Source organism: Ambystoma mexicanum, chromosome 8 (genome assembly GCF_040938575.1).
Source record: "Ambystoma mexicanum isolate Mex_15411 chromosome 8, UKY_AmexF1_1, whole genome shotgun sequence".
NCBI lineage: Eukaryota > Metazoa > Chordata > Amphibia > Caudata > Ambystomatidae > Ambystoma > Ambystoma mexicanum.
Genome location: NC_090929.1, coordinates 655235747 through 655254220, shown reverse-complemented (window position 1 = coordinate 655254220; position 18474 = coordinate 655235747). Strand labels below are relative to the sequence as shown.

The window sequence follows — 18474 nt, the reverse complement described above, 5'->3', positions numbered from 1 at the left end:
ACTTCTTTTCTCCGTTAATTATTCCCTCTCATTTACCATTGCTCATTATGTATGTGTGTTATCCTACTCCTTTCTCCCTCGGTCCCCGCTTTTACAGTTGATTTCCCTCAAGGCCTGCCTCATCTCCATTGATTTCAAATTAAGTAAATCCAATAATGATTAATTGCAGTAACTAATGGCACATCATAAGTCACTGGTACATGCAGGAGGCCAATGCCCCCTCCCCACTATTTTTGGTAGGGGGACGCCATTCCCCTCCAACCTCGTGTAGCCTAGGAGGGACTGTGACCCATTTAAGTGTGAACCTGTGGAGCAAAGCAACCCAGCAGAATTATCACTATGCTCCTAGTTGCAAAGCAAACCAGCAGAATGATCACTATGTCTCTGCTTGCAAAGCAACGTGGCATAATTATTACTATGCCTCTAGTTGCAAAGCAACCCAGCAGAATTATCACTATGTCTCTGCTTGCAAATCAACGCAGCAGAATGATCACTATGCCTCTAGTTGCAAAGCAACCCATCAGAATTATCACTATGTCTCTGCTTGCAAAGCAACCCAGCAGAATGATCACTATGCCTCTAGTTGCAAAGCAACCCAGCAGAATTATCACTATGTCTCTGCTTGTAAAGCAACCCAGCAGAATGTTCACTATGTCTCTGCTTGCAAAGCAACCCAGCAGAATTATCACTATGCCTCTAGTTGCAAAGCAACTCAGCAGAATGATCACTATGTCTCTGCTTGCAAAGCAACCCAGCAGAATTATCACTATGCCTCTAGTTGCAAAGCAACCCAGCAGAATTGTCACTATATCTCTGCTTGCAAAGCAACCCAGCAGAATTATCACTATGCCTCTAGTTGCAAAGCAACCCAGCAGAATTATCACTATGTCTCTGCTTGCAAAGCAACGCAGCATAATTATCACTATGCCTCTAACTGCAAAGCAACACAGCAGAATGATCATTATGTTTCTGCTTGCAAAGCACCCCAGCAGAATGTTCACTATGCCTTTTGTTGCAAAGCAACCCAGCAAAATGATCACTATGTTGTTGCTTGTTCTGAGACATCGTGATAATTCCCTCAACCTGAATCTTGCCTCCCACTTTTGTGACACTGTGTCTTGTAAATAACACTGGGTTCCGTGTGACATTAAATTCACTCTGACCTGAGTATCCCAAATCCTTCCTTAACAACTGCTTTGCACTCTTTCTACTTTTTGCATATTTAAACAGCGGAAGGGCATTCGTTATCCACTCTAATTACATCCAGCACATTTTGACACAGTGGCCACCATGGGTGCCTACTTTTGATATTCAATACAGTGGCGAGATGGTTTTTAGTTTTGCACTTACCAAATCATTAACCCTAATGCTGCAAAGGTTAGCACGATTTGCACCAATAAGTTGCAGACACTGTTGGTTAAAACATGGGATTCTGCTTTAAGGCGTGTTAAGGATCACAGCATAATGCTTTGTGTGTCTTTCAGGAGACTAGTACAAACAAAGCATTCTGAATGTAAACCACAATTTGTTGAAATGACATCTATTGCAGGCAATGTTCTTATGCAAATATGTTTTCATCTACAGTTGCTATACAAATATGTTTTCATGTACAGTGGCTATCTGATAAACTCATTCATAATGGTGTTGTGTCCATAAGGTGCAGTATATCAGAATGACAATTTCAAATCAACAAACGCTAATGAACCAAAATAGGCCCAAAAGAGGGTAGTGAGGTTGGCCATAATGCATGCCCGTTCAAGTCACAGACTCACAGCCGAGGCAGCAAACAATGAGGTTCTGGTCTGTACCAATGTTCTGTGATTTGATATAACGCACAGGACCACCTGCTCAGAATAGAAATGTGTGTCCCACATGGAACCGTTCCTGAGCTTTCCTTCCTTCACCTCCTCTCCATATTTCCCTCTCTTCCATTCCTTGTGAAGCTGGTCCTTCTGGTTGCGCACATCGTTTCACGACAGGTGCATTAACATGCAGAGTTAACTTATTTTATTGCACGTTTGTAAGGTGCTTATACATCAAGAAATTGTATTTCAATGTGCCCACAGGGCAAACAGGGGAGGGAACATGGGAACAAGAGGCAAATAGAATAAACTGATGAACAGGAAAAGGATGGTCCTTCTAGGCCAGCATTCAGAACATGCAAGTGCAGTGATGAACAGGAAAAGGGCGGTCCGTGGAGTTTGAATCAGTGACCTCTGGTTTAAAACAGCCATAGGCATGTAACCTGGGAGAGAGTGGGGCTAACCTCCCACTTAAGAGAGAGAGGAAGGGAAACCGAGAGAAAGCAGCAAAACCACGGGGGTTTCGGAGAGGTGGGAGGCAGGTGAAAGAGGCAAAGAAAAAGGACCAGTTGACAGATTAGATGGCTGGAAAAAAAGATTCAGAAAGAAAAAATAAAGGCAGGAAAGTAAGAATGGAAATAAAGTGAGTTGCAAAATGTCAAAGTAGAAAAATAAAAGAGAGAAAAGTAAGAAATAGCAAAAAGTACAACGAGCATGCCATATCCACTGTCCCCACAATCAAGACTGATTGATGTGCTAACACTTCAGCCTGTCTGCGCCCAGCAGGAGGTGAACAAAAGCCCTGCTTTCCAGCGCTCAGTCCAATTGTATTGGCACTCCAATGAAGCAATTTTAAAGGCTTATGAAAACACACAGATCACCGTTGCCTGGAAGGACAGGTATGGTCCGTTGGCCATGGGAGTCAACGACACAAAAGAATCGGCCTCTCGAACCGCTACATGTTTACCCTCCCGTTGGAGGTGGTTAAAAACACAGCCACATGATGGCCGCATCTTCACTAAGCCTCCAGATGACATCTGCCACCCCCTCACCCCCAAGCTCCATCCCGGGAGCCTGCAGAAGGCCAGGAGACACCTCCTCCACACCAAAAATTGAAATTCCTTACGCTACACATCAGGGGTTTGAATTCCCCCCTAAAAGGAAATCCATGCTGCAACGCTTGCAGAATGAGGAAGCCTCAGTGGTTTTCCTCCAAGAGACACACTTCATTCCTGCGGACTTCACCGGGCTCCGTGACAGATTCTTCCCATTGCAATTCCTGGTTCCCAACGGCACCAAGAAAGTGGGCACTGCTATTCTCTTTACAAAGGGCCTTGGGCCGCAGATTTTGAACACATTGTTCTGTTCCGAGGGCCGTTTCGTGGCGGTCAAATGCCTGATCTATGGTCAGCTCTCCTCCCTCATCTCGATCTACACTCTGAATGACAATCAAGAAGAGTTCTATGCAGCCCTGGAGGAAACCCTCCTGCATTTCATCGAGGACCAAACTATTATTGGGGGAGATTTCAATGGAGTCCCGGACCCGCTTAAAGACAAATCGCATCCTCCCACTCGCAAAGACTTCAAGTTGGCAGCGAGCCTGCTCCAACTGTTCAGAACCCTTGATGTTGTGGATACGTGGAGGGTGCTTCATTCCAATGAGCGAGACTATTCCTTCTACTCATACGTCCACAGAACTTATTCCTGAATTGACCTCCTACTGGACTCCCCCCCCCAAGTCTTGGCCTTCGCGGACAATGTGACCATTGGACCTAGGGTGCTCTCTGATCACGCCCCAGTTACCTTTATTCTCCGGGTCCATGATCCTGACCCTCCCCCAAGACGTAGATGGACCCTATACGACCCTATTATTGGGGACATGCTGCTGGGGGACTCCATAGCGAAGTCAATTAAGAATTTCTTTACAGAAAACCGGAACAAGAATACCTCCCCGGCTAATACCTGGGACGCAATGAATGCTGTGGTGAGAGGAGCACTAATTGCCCAAGCAGCAGCCTTTCACAAACGAAGGCAGCAGGTCCGGCAGGCCCTAGAAGACAAGGTCCACGAGGCAGAGGCAGTTTGTAAGGCCAAAGGCTGGACCCCGAGAACCCACCGGGTCCTACAGGCAACTCGGAAGAGGCTCGAGGCACACTACGCCAAGAACATGGCCCAGCTACTAGCTAAAACTATGCACGGCTACTATGCCAAAAGTAATAAGGCGAACAAAGTTCTGGTGGAGAAACTCACCAAGGCGAAGAAGCAAAATACCATTCTGGGCCTATGCGACCCCCAAGGCAGAGTCCAGTTTGCTGATCGAGACAAGCTACAACTGGCAGTCACCCACCTCACAGACACCATGTCAGCATCCCCGTGGTCGCTTGAGGAACGACAAAGCTACCTATGGGGCGCTGCCCTTCCTCGCTTCACAGGCGCGATGAGAGAGAACCTGGAGGCTCCTATTACAGGTGAGGAGGTCGATGCAGTCATCAAGAGTGTCAAACCCAGTGCCCCAGGGCCAGACGGGTATACGACCTGATTCTATAAAATCTTTTACCCCCAACTGCTGGCCCCCTTGACAACTCTTTTCAATTCCTTCACCACCTCGGGGACCATCACCTCCTCGATGCAGGAGTCAATCACAGTCCTGGCCCTCAAACCCAGAAAAGACCCCAGGGACTACCCTGCGCTCTGACTACACCACTTCAACCAAGCCCTGGACCCCTTATGTTGGCGCTGCTGTGGCCTCCTGGGATCCTACCTGCACATGTGGTTGTCATGCGCAGTGATGAAGGGGTTTTGGCCCCAATGTACGGCTACTAAAGCAGAGATCACTCAGGTGGCGATTCCACTGGAGCCAGAACCTATCCTACTGGGAGTCCCAATCCCTAGTATTTACCCGAGATCTGGCAGGAAGGCGGCCCCCTTAACACAACTCCTCCTCACCGCTAAGATCACAGTGGCACGCACCTGGAAAACTCTGGAGAGCCCCCTAATGATTATATGGTGGCTAAAACTCTGAGACATCTTAATAGTAGAGAAAATCACAGCAGCTAACAGGGGCCTCCTTCACCGCTTCTCAAACACCTGGGCGCCTGTCCTGGATTATGAGCAGAACTTTCCAGCATTAACTTATAAACCACGCCTCGTGGCAAGGGCCCTTCAATCAGAGGGCAGGGATCCAGTCCTGGCCCTTCCAGTGCTGGACCCCGACAGAAGCTGAGTGGGAGGGAAGGGAGGGAGGGGTCAAGGGCATACTTGAGCATTGAACTGGAGGTGAATGGAAACCTAATGTCTGTAACCTAATTGTCATCTGTGTGCTGGTTTAAAATAAACAAGTTAAAAAAAAGCACACACAGATCACAACGGGGCTAAAAAGACACCCATGCCCCTGTTGTTCAAGCAGTGAGGGGACAGGTGCCCCTGTGGCCACCATAACTGACCTCTGCATGCACAGCATGCGTGCTAGGTAGCGATCCGAGGTCATTGGCTGCATGATGTGGAGTTAAGCACCGGAATCTCGGATGCGTTCGGTGTCCTATGTTCTACATCAGTGCTTTAAGTGGGATGGAAATTGATGGGTGCGTGGGGGGGGGGCTCTTGTTAGAGGGCGTGGTGTAAGTGCGAGTACTTAGGCCACGCCCCCAACAAGAGGACCCCAGCCCTTGCATTCAAGGAGTCGTGGTTAAGGAATTGCCTGCGGGGGTCGCTGATCCTCCCAGGCAACTCTAATCACACGGCTCCTTGAATGCAATGTGCTGCCTGCAGTGTGGTGTGATGTCGCTTCATTCCGAAGCAGGAGGAGGGCTGGGGTGACCAGCCTCTCCTTTTGTTTCTGAGTAAAGAGCTAACACGCAGTGGAAGTGCTTTAAGTGGGATGTAAATTGATGGGTGCATGGGGGGGGCTCTTGTTAGAGGGCGTGGTGTAAGTGCAAGTACTTAGGCCATGCCCCCAACAAGAGGACCCCAGCCCTTGCATTCAAGGAGTCGTGGTTAAGGAATTGCCTGCGGGGGTCGCTGATCCTCCCAGGCAACTCTAATCACACGGCTCCTTGAATGCAATGTGCTGCCTGCAGTGTGGTGTGATGTCGCTTCATTCCGAAGCAGGAGGAGGGCTGGGGCGACCAGCCTCTCCTTTTGTTTCTGAGTAAAGAGATAACACGCAGTGGAAGCCCTTTAATTAAGCACGGTTAATGGGCTTCTTGCTGCATGTTAGCTCTTTACTCAGGAACAAAAGGAGAGGCTGGCTAGCCTGTTTCTGAGTAAAGAGACATCACACAGCAGGTTTAGTCAACGCGCTGTTCGGTTACACGGCTGGCTTCAGGTGGCAGCATTTCGATTTAAGAACGGCCTTTTCTTTTTTCTAATTCGAAATGCTGTCACCTGCAGGCAGCGGGTTGCTAAACGGCTACCTGAGAGGTCGCTGTGGCTGGGGCTAGTCTGGGTGAGCCCCGGCAGGGCCCCGGCTCGGGAACCCATATCAGAGAATGTCGGGGCTGGGCCTGGTCTAGCCCCGGCCCACTTATAGCCCTGCCCGACATCTCATAATGCAGTAAATATCCAAAATGCCTCAGAAAGACTCTGCGCCACGGATGTGGTAGCGGACAGGGGCTTTCTGACTGATACCCACAGGGGCAAAAACGAGGCCCACTTTATGTCCGACCACAGAAACACCTAACGCTATCAATGCGAAGGAAAGCATGTACAACTTTCGATGAGGTCCAAAGAAATTGAAATGTTTCAGGGATAGAATTGAATATTCATAGGAAAACAATCTAATGGCAAGTACTTGTGTAGTATTTCTTATGTAAGAGGGACAAAATGATGTGTTTGTTATTGCTCAAATGACACAAAATCACGATGTGTAAAAGGTCAGTAAAGTCCTATTTCTTGCCGGTGAGCCATCATTTCTAACTTTAGGCCCATACCCCAGCAGCATTGCGTTGTTGGGTTCTTCAGTCACTGGAAGCTTTAGTCAACAATTCATGTTCTGAATGCTGTATTGCCTGCTGTGACGTCACTGCTATGGATAACGAAAACAATCTTCCCACGGAAATGACATCACCTGTTTGTGAAGTGGCTGCATGTCGTGCTTGCTGCACGCATTGCCTCCAAATGCAGAGCAGTCAGGGGGCACCAAGCTTCCACAATTTTGGGATGGTTGGGTCCTCGTTCCTACACAGAATGCTGCTCCGGGAAAAACAGTTTTGGCGGGAACACATCTCCGTCTTGTTCCGGCCAAATTCCTTCCCTCGTAGGGAGCTGCATGATACAAGGAGAACACGGGATGAGCAGCGGCAAAGTGCCAATTGTATTGTATTCCTTTTGGGGGAGCTGGAGATGAGGAAGGGACTACATGAAGGGAAAAGGTCACCAGATGACAGGTATGTCTCCCCTTTCTGGCGTGGGAGGGAGAGGAAACCACACAAGGGTTGCATGGAAGGGGGCTACGTATTTAAAGTGTTGTGTATGGTCCAAGGGGATCGGGCACGGGGTGGGACACACTGGGTGGCCATACACAACATAGTATAAAAGATGAGTTACTATCAACAAAGGGTATATTCCGCCTCTAGCATAGGCCAGCCACACCTTTTTCTTTGTAATGTTGCTCAGAACGCAGCAGCAGGCTGTATCCCCGTTATTGACATGTCATATATCGCCACTAACATGTAGTGGGGTGGAGGAGCTTTATATGTTCTAGATAAAGGATGTCCAACTCCATGCCCCGAGGACCCGAACCATGTCGGATTTTCAGGATACCTCTCATTAATATTAATGAGATAAATGTGCATAGAATGATTCTAAATGTGTGCACATTTCCTCTCATGAATATAAATGAGGCATCGCCTGAAAACCCCTCTTGGTTAATCCTGTTCCAGATGGATATCCCTGCAGTGAACACAATTGATGGACTTTTGGTATTTCATTTGAACCCCTCACATCCCTACAAGAAAGCCACACCAAGCCTGTGATTGAGGCTCGGTGTAGTTGGGAGTAAGTAGTGTTTGCCTTCAAATCTAAGCAACAGATACATTATGGAAATTAAAAAAACAACACAAAGAACACTAGAACCAGTGGAAATCACAGAACTGAGCGTCAAGAAAAAGAGTGCATAACAGGGGGCGTCAGTACATTCCAGCCAATAAGCACAGGCAGGCAGGAATGGGGTGGAGAGGACAAAATAAAGTAATTTGAGAAAATAGCACCATAGCCAAAAGGGTGTCGGCCAAGTGTTAGTGAGGCACTGACCATGAGTGCACGGATATCCCTCCGGTCTCGCGTGTTGGTGGAGATGGCATACATACAGGATTAAGACCAGTCAAGGTGACTCTTGGTAGAGACTCAACTACCATTTATTTTGAGGTCTTTGAGAATGTCATTAAAATCAACATGGCCGATTCGGCCACAACAGAGGCAGCTCAGCGTAAGGGAAAGTAGCGACAGGTTGAGGAAACTGAGGAGCACGTTCTCATCAACCAAGGGTAGGATGATCAGATTTAAAACACATATTCAAATTAATTAATCACAAACTAACACTATCTGTAGTTTTAAAGTGCAGCATTTCTTCTGTGCGAGACTGTGCATTTCTTGACTGCCAGCTATGAAGACGTACTACAAAAAAACCGGACCACTGCAGTTTCCAATGGGAACATAATCTTGAGAAAGGGGGACAGAGCACCAAATACTGGGACAGTCCCGGCAAAACCGGGACGTCTGGTCACCCTAACCAAAGGTAGGCCTTATGAATCCGAATTTTGGCACCCACATGTGATGCATGTGGGAGTTTTCACTGCCGCGCCCCTTATTGCACCTGGTGTGTGGGTACAATAATGAATTCAGTTTCCAGTACTGTGCCGCATGTCTAAAAAATCAGTGCAAGAAAAATAGTAGAGCGAATAAATCTTATCTTTGCAAAAAAACAAGGTAATTAGTCGATTCTGCTCCGGGTGAAAAATCCTAGGCCTCTGCAGACGCTGATGCAGTTAGTGTAAGCACAGTTGGAGCCTGTACGCCAGCGGAAACTGTAAAAAGGTGCGCCGGGGATGGCGCCATTCAGAGGTCTGGCGTGTCGCAGAGTTAACGAAGACCCTGCCGAGATGATCACCGCTTCAGAAATGTTGCTCGCGGTCATAGCCTTCATAACTTGGGAGTCATTTCATTGGAACATGTTGCGGTCCAAAGGTAAGTACCTTCACTTGTCCTTCGCGTCGTTAAAACTGCATTAGTCTGAAGTGGTGCCCAATTGGCTCCACGCAGGAAACAGAGTGCAGTGCATTTGGCATTTGCAAGATGGTGCTAAGTGTTCGCTGAGAGCCAGGCTCAACGGAGTTGAGCGCTGTGTGCTTCCCAATCCTCCTCTTAGTTTGGAAAGATCTGCAGAGGCAATGGTCATGTGGGTAGGGTGGCCAGGGGTCCTGGTTTTGCAGGGACTGTCCCCCTTTCTCAAGATTATGGTCCCATTGGAAACTGCAGCGCTCCCGGTTTTTTGTAGTTGGTCTTCATAGCTGGCAGCCAGGAATGCACAATCTTGCACAGGAGAAATGCTGCATTTTACAACTTAATATAGTGTTAGTTTGTGATAAATTAATTATAATATGCGTTTTTTTAACAGTAACACTTAAACCCCATTCCCTTCCAAACGCTACTGAAGTGTAGTGCCTCGACAGCCACTTTCAAGAGTCAGTCCTACTTTTATGTTAATTGCCCTGTCCCGGTTTTTTACTTTTAAAGTCCGGTCACCCTACATATGAGCCGCACACCCCTGCATGTGTCTCCTTTTAGTTGCGGCAAGTAGCTGCTCTTCGCATTTGTAAAGTTTGAAACTTGCTGCGCCTCTCCCGTAACACCCCTCACGCGCCGCCCTGACGGTCAGACATCGTCATCTAGTGATGAAGCAGTATCTTGGTAGAGGCAAAGAACGTTTACATTTCTCAACATAACCAGTTAAAAAAAATAAAAAAATAAAGAAATGTATTTATTTATTTCTTTTATTAATTAAGTAATATACATACGCCGAAAAGGCTTTGTATTTACAACATACAACAGCACTTTATGCAATGACAATAAAACAATAAAACATAACATGCATCATCAACTAAAAGCAGCATATGAGAAACTAAAACCTGAATAAAACAATAGTTCATAGTTCATCAAAAATCCCTACACACTTCCAGTAAAATGTCACCATAACATACAGAAATGGATTCCATAGCAGCCAAGAACACAACACCTTGCAAACGACCATTTGTAACTTCACAAACGTATACATTCGATTCCAAAAAAACAGTAAGAGCTAGCATACAGATGCGGAAGGGAGACAAACGTCTTCTATGAAGAAGTCATTCACTTGATTGTCTTTGGGCAAGTCTAAATCTGAGGGACTATTGATATGAAACCAGTTTGCAACTTTCCTTGTGGCTCCTAACTGGTGCGGATGTCTATTGCCATGGATAGAGCGTCAGGCTAACACGCACGACTAGACTTAGTACTGCCACCCAAACTTGCTGTGCTCTGTATATCTTTGAGATATTTTTGAATTTGTATTACGGTTTCATATAGTGGTACCTAGGTAGGAATCAACAGAGCACTGTACATGTTTATGAGGGTAACATACAAGCTAAGGAGGAGGAGTTCAGTATGTGGCGCTTGCTGTTCTAGCCATGGGGGTGCAAAGCAATGTGGGAGCCCAAGGAGACTATGCGACACCTACGAACTGACAGAAGCATAAGGGCATGAGTTCCTTCCTGGGCAGAAGCATAAGGACATGAGTTCCTTCCTGGACAGAAGCATAAGGGCATGAGTTCCTTCCTGGGCAGAAGCATAAGGACATGAGTTCCTTCCTGGACAGAAGCATAAGGGCATGAGTTCCTTCCTGGGCAGAAGCATAAGGACATGAGTTCCTTCCTGGACAGAAGCATAAGGGCATGAGTTCCTTCCTGGACAGAAGCATAAGGGCATGAGTTCCTTCCTGGACAGAAGCATAAGGGCATGAGTTCCTTCCTGGACAGAAGCATAAGGACATGAGTTCCTTCCTGGACAGAAGCATAAGGGCATGAGTTCCTTCCTGGACAGAAGCATAAGGACATGAGTTCCTTCCTGAACTGCAAGAGCATTGGCACGGGCTGGATTGTGTTCCACTAGCAAGAGAAGGCCTATTTCCTGTTTTTTCCTCTGTGCATTTTCATTTGGACACTAGCAGTGGTCTGGCGCCAGAGCTACAATGTTATACTGCTAGGGAGGCAGATGTGTGAGCAGTGGTTGCCCTATAGGTTTCGCAGGCAGTCTTAAAGAGTATTATGGCTTTGATGGGGAGCTAGTGCATCACCCGTTGGACGAGGTACATCCTTGGAACGCCGGTGAGGAGGGCATTTCTCTCCGCAATGTAGGAGATTACCCGGGCCTGGACTGTGGTTCTGAAGTCCCGGGTGTAATGAAGGGTTTTTACTTCCGGAGGAGGGCTAGTAAGTACCAGGCGGTTTGGGCCTTTTTGTTGTTCCCGTAGGAGTGAGTGATGTCTATAGTGAACCCAAGGGATTTGGCAGACAGACCAGATGAGGTGTGAAGCAGTCATGGTGTATATCAATTAGTCACCCTTGAAAGCTATCCTGCTTATATAGGTGATTAAAAAGCACAAATTCCACTGTGCTACTGAGCTTTGGGTATGGGTTCATCATACAGGCTTTGATGGAGGTTGAGGCAATTCCTTAGGCATGAAATGTCCCGGGTACAGCCGACATTTCGTTATAATTGAGTATCATGCACGTATTGAGATGTTAGGGTCATTGAGCAGTGATTCCAGTGGCACAATGCATAGAGGGAAAATCACTGAGGAGAGTACGTCTTGTGGTACTCGGCAGGTAAAGGGGCAGCAATGTAACCCGAGGTTGCCCATCTGGATGGCTTGGTGCCTGTCTGAGAGGTAAGATGTGAACCAGTTGAGAGCTTGGCCTAAGAACCAACTCTGTTCGTGAGTATGCGGGTTAGTGGGAGGTGGTCAACCATGTCAAACTCTGCATAGAGGTTGCGGAGCACCAGGAGGCATGGGCCGCCTTTGTCCATGATTTGAAGAGCATCACCGATGACCTGGATGATTGCCGTTTCAGTGCTACGTTTTCACGTGAACCCAGATTAGTAATCGCGAAGTAGGCAATATTTAATAATCCGGTCATGGAGTTGGTTAGTAACTGCCTTCTTACTGAATTTTCAAATAATTGGAGGTTTAGTGATTAGTCACTAGTTTGTGAGATCGTATGGGTCCAAGGTGGGTTTTGGAGAATACAGCAGATTAGTTCTGTTTTTAGGGTGCCTGGGAAGATGCCTTGCTTGATTTTCCACATTTAACCTTTCCAGAAAGGGGGGTGAAGGTGGCAGTGGTGATATGCTTTAAGATGGCAGGAGTGAGGGCGGCATCTTGGGATACAGTTGGTTTCAGTGATAGGAGAGTCTTCGCAAGATCCTTGGAGGTGAGGGAAGTGATGGCAGCTCAGGCATGCGCTATGTGCCCTCGGATCGAGAGTTAGTTAGTTGTTCGGTGTACCAAGGGGCAGAGGGTTTAACCCTGATGGGCTTTAGTTTCAAGGGGGCATGTGCGTCAACCAATTCCATTATGGTTTGGTTGAGAGTTGATGAGAGAGACAACTTTGATGGTGGTGGGGTTGCTTAGAGTTGCTAGTTTATGTGATTGTATTTCTAAGAAGAAGTCCTTCAAGGAATGACCTGAGGAAATGGCAGGCTTACCCTGTGCCTTGCAGGACCAGAGGGTATGGATGGCAGCATGCTCTTTCCGGTCAAGTGGGATAGAGTTAGGACATTGTATCGTGGTGGGTGCTGAGAAAACAAGGTCATGTATGTTTCTTCTGACAATGAGGTAGAGGTTTAGTATGTGCTGTTTTATGTCCAGGGGATCCATGAGGTGGAGAAGATTGTCCCTGATGCTTTCAGTGGCTTCGGTGTCTGGTAGATTGAAGTCCCCAAGGAACATGTTTGTTGAATTTACAAGGAGCCGATGCAGTCTGAAATGTCATTGAGGAATGACCGAAACCTGTGCGGTGGGCTGTAGATCATATGGAATGTGGTGGTCTATTAATGTGATAGAATCTCTAAGGAGTTCATCTCTGTTTAGCTGAACATGGTACAGGTCAAGGTCTGATTTGTGGGATAACTGCCACGCCTCCCGCTACCTTCCCTTTGCTGTCAACATGTCGGATGCTTCAATTTAGCTAGATTGAGGACATCAAAGAGGTGGGGAGAGCTAGGGTAACATGATCAAAATGGCATTGAATTTGTGTGTGATAATGAGGTTGATGATCAGTGTTGCAAACCGGCAAGCATGCATTAATGCGCATTAGGTTGTGAAAGAAGTGAGGTGGTGGAAATGGCATGTTAACGTGGGTGAGGTTGAGAGGATTTGCTGTATATTATTGCAGCAGCAGTTGGGAGCCTGTGTCCTTAAAAGTGTGGGGACAGACTGTTACTGTTGGAGACACATTGGAATGTCTTCATGATGTTGGAGAGGGAGAGGGGCCAACCCCTGGCCCTGTCCAGGCCCTAGCAAGCGCGAAAAGGCGAGGTCCTTATCTTCTGACTTTGCCGAGGACACCGGCGATGAGGACATCTAGGGAGGCTGAATATATATGGACGAGCAGGTAGTACCTCATTGGCTTATGGCCTGGAGCAAGCAGAGCTGGTCACATGACTGGGGACACTCTTCTGAGGCTGGTCTAAGAGTACTGCAAGGGAAGGAAAAAACAAACCCTTAATTAGTCACTGTTTGGTGGGAAAAGCTAGAGGAGGCGGAGCTGGTCACGAGACAAGTGACACTTCTCTAAGCCTAGTGAAAGAGCACTGAAAGGGAAAGAAAAACCATGCTCTTGAGAAGTCGCTGTTGGTTGGGAAAAGCTGGAGGAGGTGAGGCTAGCCATCATTTGGCAGGAAAAGCTGAAAGCTGACGAGGGGCGAAGCTGGTGACATGGCCAGGAACACTGCTCTGACCCAGGTGCAAGAGCAGTGCAATAGAGGGGGCAAAAAAGTTCCTTGGGTGGTCAAGAAGCCACTGTCTGGCGGGAAAATCACTGTTGGCATGAAAAGTAAAATAGTAGATTAAAAATCTACTTCAGATAACCCAACCCTTCTGCACTGACCACAACACTTCACCCCCCTGAGCCGCCGAATTTTCTTCCCCTTGTACCGTGTTTGTTGGATTGTCCTCTGTGTTTATGTCTCAGCGCCCGATGCCTGCGGGATTTTGGCGCTATGTAAATATATAAATAAATCAAATAAATAAATAAAAAAGCATGAACACACAAGAGAATGCTGTACTCCTGCATGCCCCAGAGGCATGGCATGATGTGCACTTACAGCACAGTGGACAGAGGTGTGTTGTACACATAGGCATTGCTTTCACTTTCCACCCAGCTTCACAAAATATGCCCAGTTATGCTATGATGTTTGATTCAGTACCTGCCTCGCAGAGAGTATGAAAACAGCTGTCCTTTAAGGAAGTCCCAAATGCAATAGATGCAAAGTCTAGATATGTAGATCCACAGTCTAGAAGCATATATTTCAAGTTACACGTCTTCATATCAAAGTAATTTATAACGAATGCCCATGTATCGAATCTTTTATCTTGAAAACGTTTAGTGAATGCATTTTATTTTGGGGCGGGGGCACCTCCATTCCCCCGTTTTCCGCCCCTAAAAACCCATCCCAACCGTTTCCCAAAAATATTTAACCCTTTACTCTAAATACATTCACTATAGAGTTTTTCAATATAAAATATTTGATTTATGGGCATTCAATATAAAGGATTCGATATAAACTCTGTAGACCATATTTCCATTATGGCAATCAAACCAGGAGTACAAAAAGAAGTAATTTTCATAAGGGAATAATTTCTCAAATCATTCTGGTTAGCAGGATTTACAAATAATAAGCTTCTAGCCCACAATAAGCTTTATTAACAGGCACTTATCAGGATTGTATTTGTTTTTTTTGTATTTGTATTTTATTTATTTGTATAGCGCACTAGGCCCGAGGGCAACCAGGCGCATGTCTTGAGGCACAAAGGTACAGTTACATACAGTCAAAGATAATAATCACAGGTGCATACATTAAGGCACAGCGGTAAAAGTTAAAGGCTACATGTGCGGGCAAAGAGAAAACAATAGATTCTCAAGCGAAGTGCAGGAGGAGCAAGAGCATGTGGCTTAGGTAGGTGGTGAGTGATGTGTAGATCATAGCCACAGCTTGGCTTTGTGTTTAAAGAGCGGGGCAGATGGGAGAGTTCTGAGGGAAAGTGGCACAGAGTTCCAGAGATTGGATGCAAGGACTGGGAAGCTGACGCTGGGAAGGTGAGCGATTGAGCTTGGGCAGATCTCAGTGTCCGTGAAGGGATGTATTGAGAGAAGCGGGAGGTTAAGTAAGTAGGGGCCAGGTTGTTAACACATTTGTGAGTAAGAGTCAGCGATTTGAGCGAGATTCTTTGGGCGACGGAGAGCCAGTGTAAGCTCTTCCTGGTGTCAGAGATGTGCGCCGACCTGGGGGTGGCAAGGGCTGCTCTGATTGCATTGTTTTGGGCCGTTTGAAGTTTGTTAATGTTACGTTGGTTGGTACCTTGATATAATGCGTTGCAATAATCAAGTTTAGACATAACCAATGTCCTGGCGAGAGTGATGCAGTTCTGGGTGGAAAGGAATGGGCGGCAGGCTGTGATCAGCTTGCAGGTGTAAGCTGATGCAGCGGCGACTGTGTTGGTTTGTCGGTTAAGGTACAGTGTGGAATCGAGGTAGATTCCCAGAGTTTTGGTCTCTTTAGCCACTTTGATAGAATTACCATCAATGTTGAAAGTGCTGAAGGACGGGTCGAGCTTGCAAAGTCTTTGTTGGGTGCCAAGGATGAGGAGCTCTGTCTTATCATCATTGAGACAGAGTTCATGATGTGCCATCCATGCTTGGATGACTTGGTATACGTCATTCAGTGCTTTGGCGTCTGCAATGTAATCACCAGTGATGGGGATGAGTATCTGGGTGTCATCCGCATAATTGGTGTAGGTGACACCCAGATAATCGAGCACATCGAACAGAGGTTTGGTGAAGACATTTTAGAGCGTAGGGGATACGCACGATCCTTGGGGGACTCCACATGGGACCGGGGATGGGTCAGCAGAGTCCGTGGGTGAAAATACTCTCATGAGTCTGTTGTCAAGGAAGGATCTGATCCATTTAGTGGCATTTTCAGAAAAGTGTGCGGCAGATTTCAGGTGTTGGCAAAGGATTTGGTGATTGACCAAATCGAAGGCCACAGAGAGGACCAAGAGCAATAGTAGGGCTAGTTTGCCTTTACCTTTTATATCCTCTATTTGAGTTTTCAGATCTAATAAGGCTGTTTCTGTACCATGCCTAGGTCTGAATCCAGATTGTCTTGTGCCAAGTAAATTATTAGTCTCCAGATGCTTCTGTATCTGGAGGTAAGCCGCTCTATCTAGTATTTTTAGGAGGAACGGGACTGTTGTGATTGGTCTGAAATTAGTTGGAATGGATGGATCAAGTGACGGCTTTTTCAGCATTGGGATGACCCAGGCGTCCTTAAGGTTGTTGGGCACAGTTCCAGAGTGAAATGAGGAATTAATGAAGGTAGTAATGAAGGGGGCAAGGTCGTGGGCAGATTCCTTGATGATAGGGGCAGGGCAGGAGTCCCCTTGGCAGTTGGAAGGTTTAAGGTTGATGATAATTTTTTCAACCTCCGAGACAGAGAGAGGGATGAAGCTGAATGGGGGCTGGGTGAAAGTGGTAGGTGTTTTAGGTGCCAGGGGTTTGGAGAGAAGGGAATTTTGTTTGGCATGGAGTTTGGCTTGTAGGGTGGTTTTTTTGGAGAGGAGAGCATTTTGGATGCTGTTGCACCAAGAGCTGACTTTGTTGCACGTATAGGCGAGGGGGATTCTAGTTCTTTGAGAATTTTGAAAAGCTCCTTCGTATTCGATTCGGATTGCGAGATGCGCAAGTTATACGTTTCTTTTTTAGCCTGTAGAATCGCTTCCTTGTAATTAAGGGATGCAATGAAGAGGCTGTCTTTGTTGGAAGCACAAGGGAGGCTCTTCCAGAGGGATTCAGCCTTGCGTTTTTCTTTACGCAGAGCTCTAAGATTTGGCGTGAACCACAAGTTCAGGTGAGCTCGTTGTTTAGCTTTCCTAAGTTTGAGCGGGGCTATGGTGTCAATAGCTTTGAGCAGAGTTCGGTTTAAAGTGTCCACCATGACCGTAGGGTCGTTATGAAGTGTGCCACAATTGTTCAGCGTGGGCAGGATAAGCGGGAGTAGCTTGTCCCTGGTGATGTCCTTTTTATTCCTAGTGGGGATAGGAGGGGCTAATGGAAGTTTGGTGTTGGGAATGGTGGCAGGTAGTTGGAAGATAATGACGTGGTGGTCAGACCAGGCACAGGCTGAGTTGGAGCTTATTGTAGTGTTAGAATTTAGGTCAGCTATCCATTCAAGCGTTCGGCCTTTGTTGTGTGTAGGTTTGAGGTTACGTTGTTGGAAGCCAAGGTTTGACACAGTGCTTGCGACTTCAGTGGCCATGAGATCCTTGGGGTCTGACAGACCCAGATTCAGGTCTCCTAGCAGCAGCACTTGTGAGTTAGGCTTTGTGTTGTTGAAAAGGATGGCCGTGATATCTTCTGTGAAGGAGGAGAGGGGACCAGGTGGTCTGTAAATGAGGTGGAGTGTCGCAGTGTTGGTGGGTGAGAGCGAAAGTTTCACTGATAGTGATTCCACTGAGCAACAATGAGAGTTTGAGATGAGTCTCATGTTGATATTCTCCCTGTGTATGAAGGCAACGCCACCACCTTTAGACAAGTTAGAGGTGCGGTCACTTCTAAGGATCGAGTAACCATCAGGAATGGCAAGGGATAAGAGCGGGCCAGAGGCAGCGTGTAGCCAAGTTTCTGTGATCGCAATGAAATCAAGGTTCTGGGTGGTGATGAGGTTGGCGATATCGAGGGCGTGGGCAGTAAGGGATCTGGCATTGATGAGTGCTCTTTCAATTCTTTAAGCACGGTCGTGGGAGGTTTGGGTAGGGTCTGAGTGGGAGCACAGGAGGTGTTGGAATGTTGGCGTTGGGCGCACGGAGTGCGAGGCAATCTGGAGCCAAGTCTAGCATTTCTAAGTGTAAGATTGGGCTTGGGTTTGGTAGCGAAATGTTTTAGCCATAAGGCTGGATCATTGAGGTAGGGATTGGACAGATGTGTGTGGGTGACGGAGCTAAATAGTGGAAGTGTGTTGTGAAGCATTGTAGTGGGGTAGACACGGGATGTTGCAAGGCTTGCAGAAAGTGCAAGTAGGTGTTGCACAGTAAGCCTTAGCTAGTGACCAGGTGATGGCTAGGCAAAGTGTGATGGTACTTGCCGACGAGATGGGCAACATGTCCACAGTGTTCAGGTAATTCCAAGTGGCAAAGGGAATAGCAGAGCGATGATAGTAGCAAGGTCTATCTAGATTCGAAAATCACACTGTGAGCTAAAAAGCAGTGTGCCAACATAACAGCAGTGTCCATCTAGATTAGAGAGTCACAATATGAGCTAAAATGCAGTGTACAACGTAGCAGTGGCAGAGAGTGGTCATCCACATTAATAAGGCACAGAGACTGGCATAGGACGGCCATCAACAATAAACAGGCATGGTG

The 18474-nt window shown here is 47.0% G+C and overlaps 1 protein-coding gene across 2 annotated transcripts in view; it reads left to right on the top strand.

Annotated features, from left to right (window-relative positions):
* CAMTA1 (calmodulin binding transcription activator 1) overlaps positions 1-18474 on the top strand; it is a 3643069-nt gene that overhangs the window by 3121499 nt on the left and 503096 nt on the right. The gene's annotated exons all lie outside the window — the stretch shown is intronic.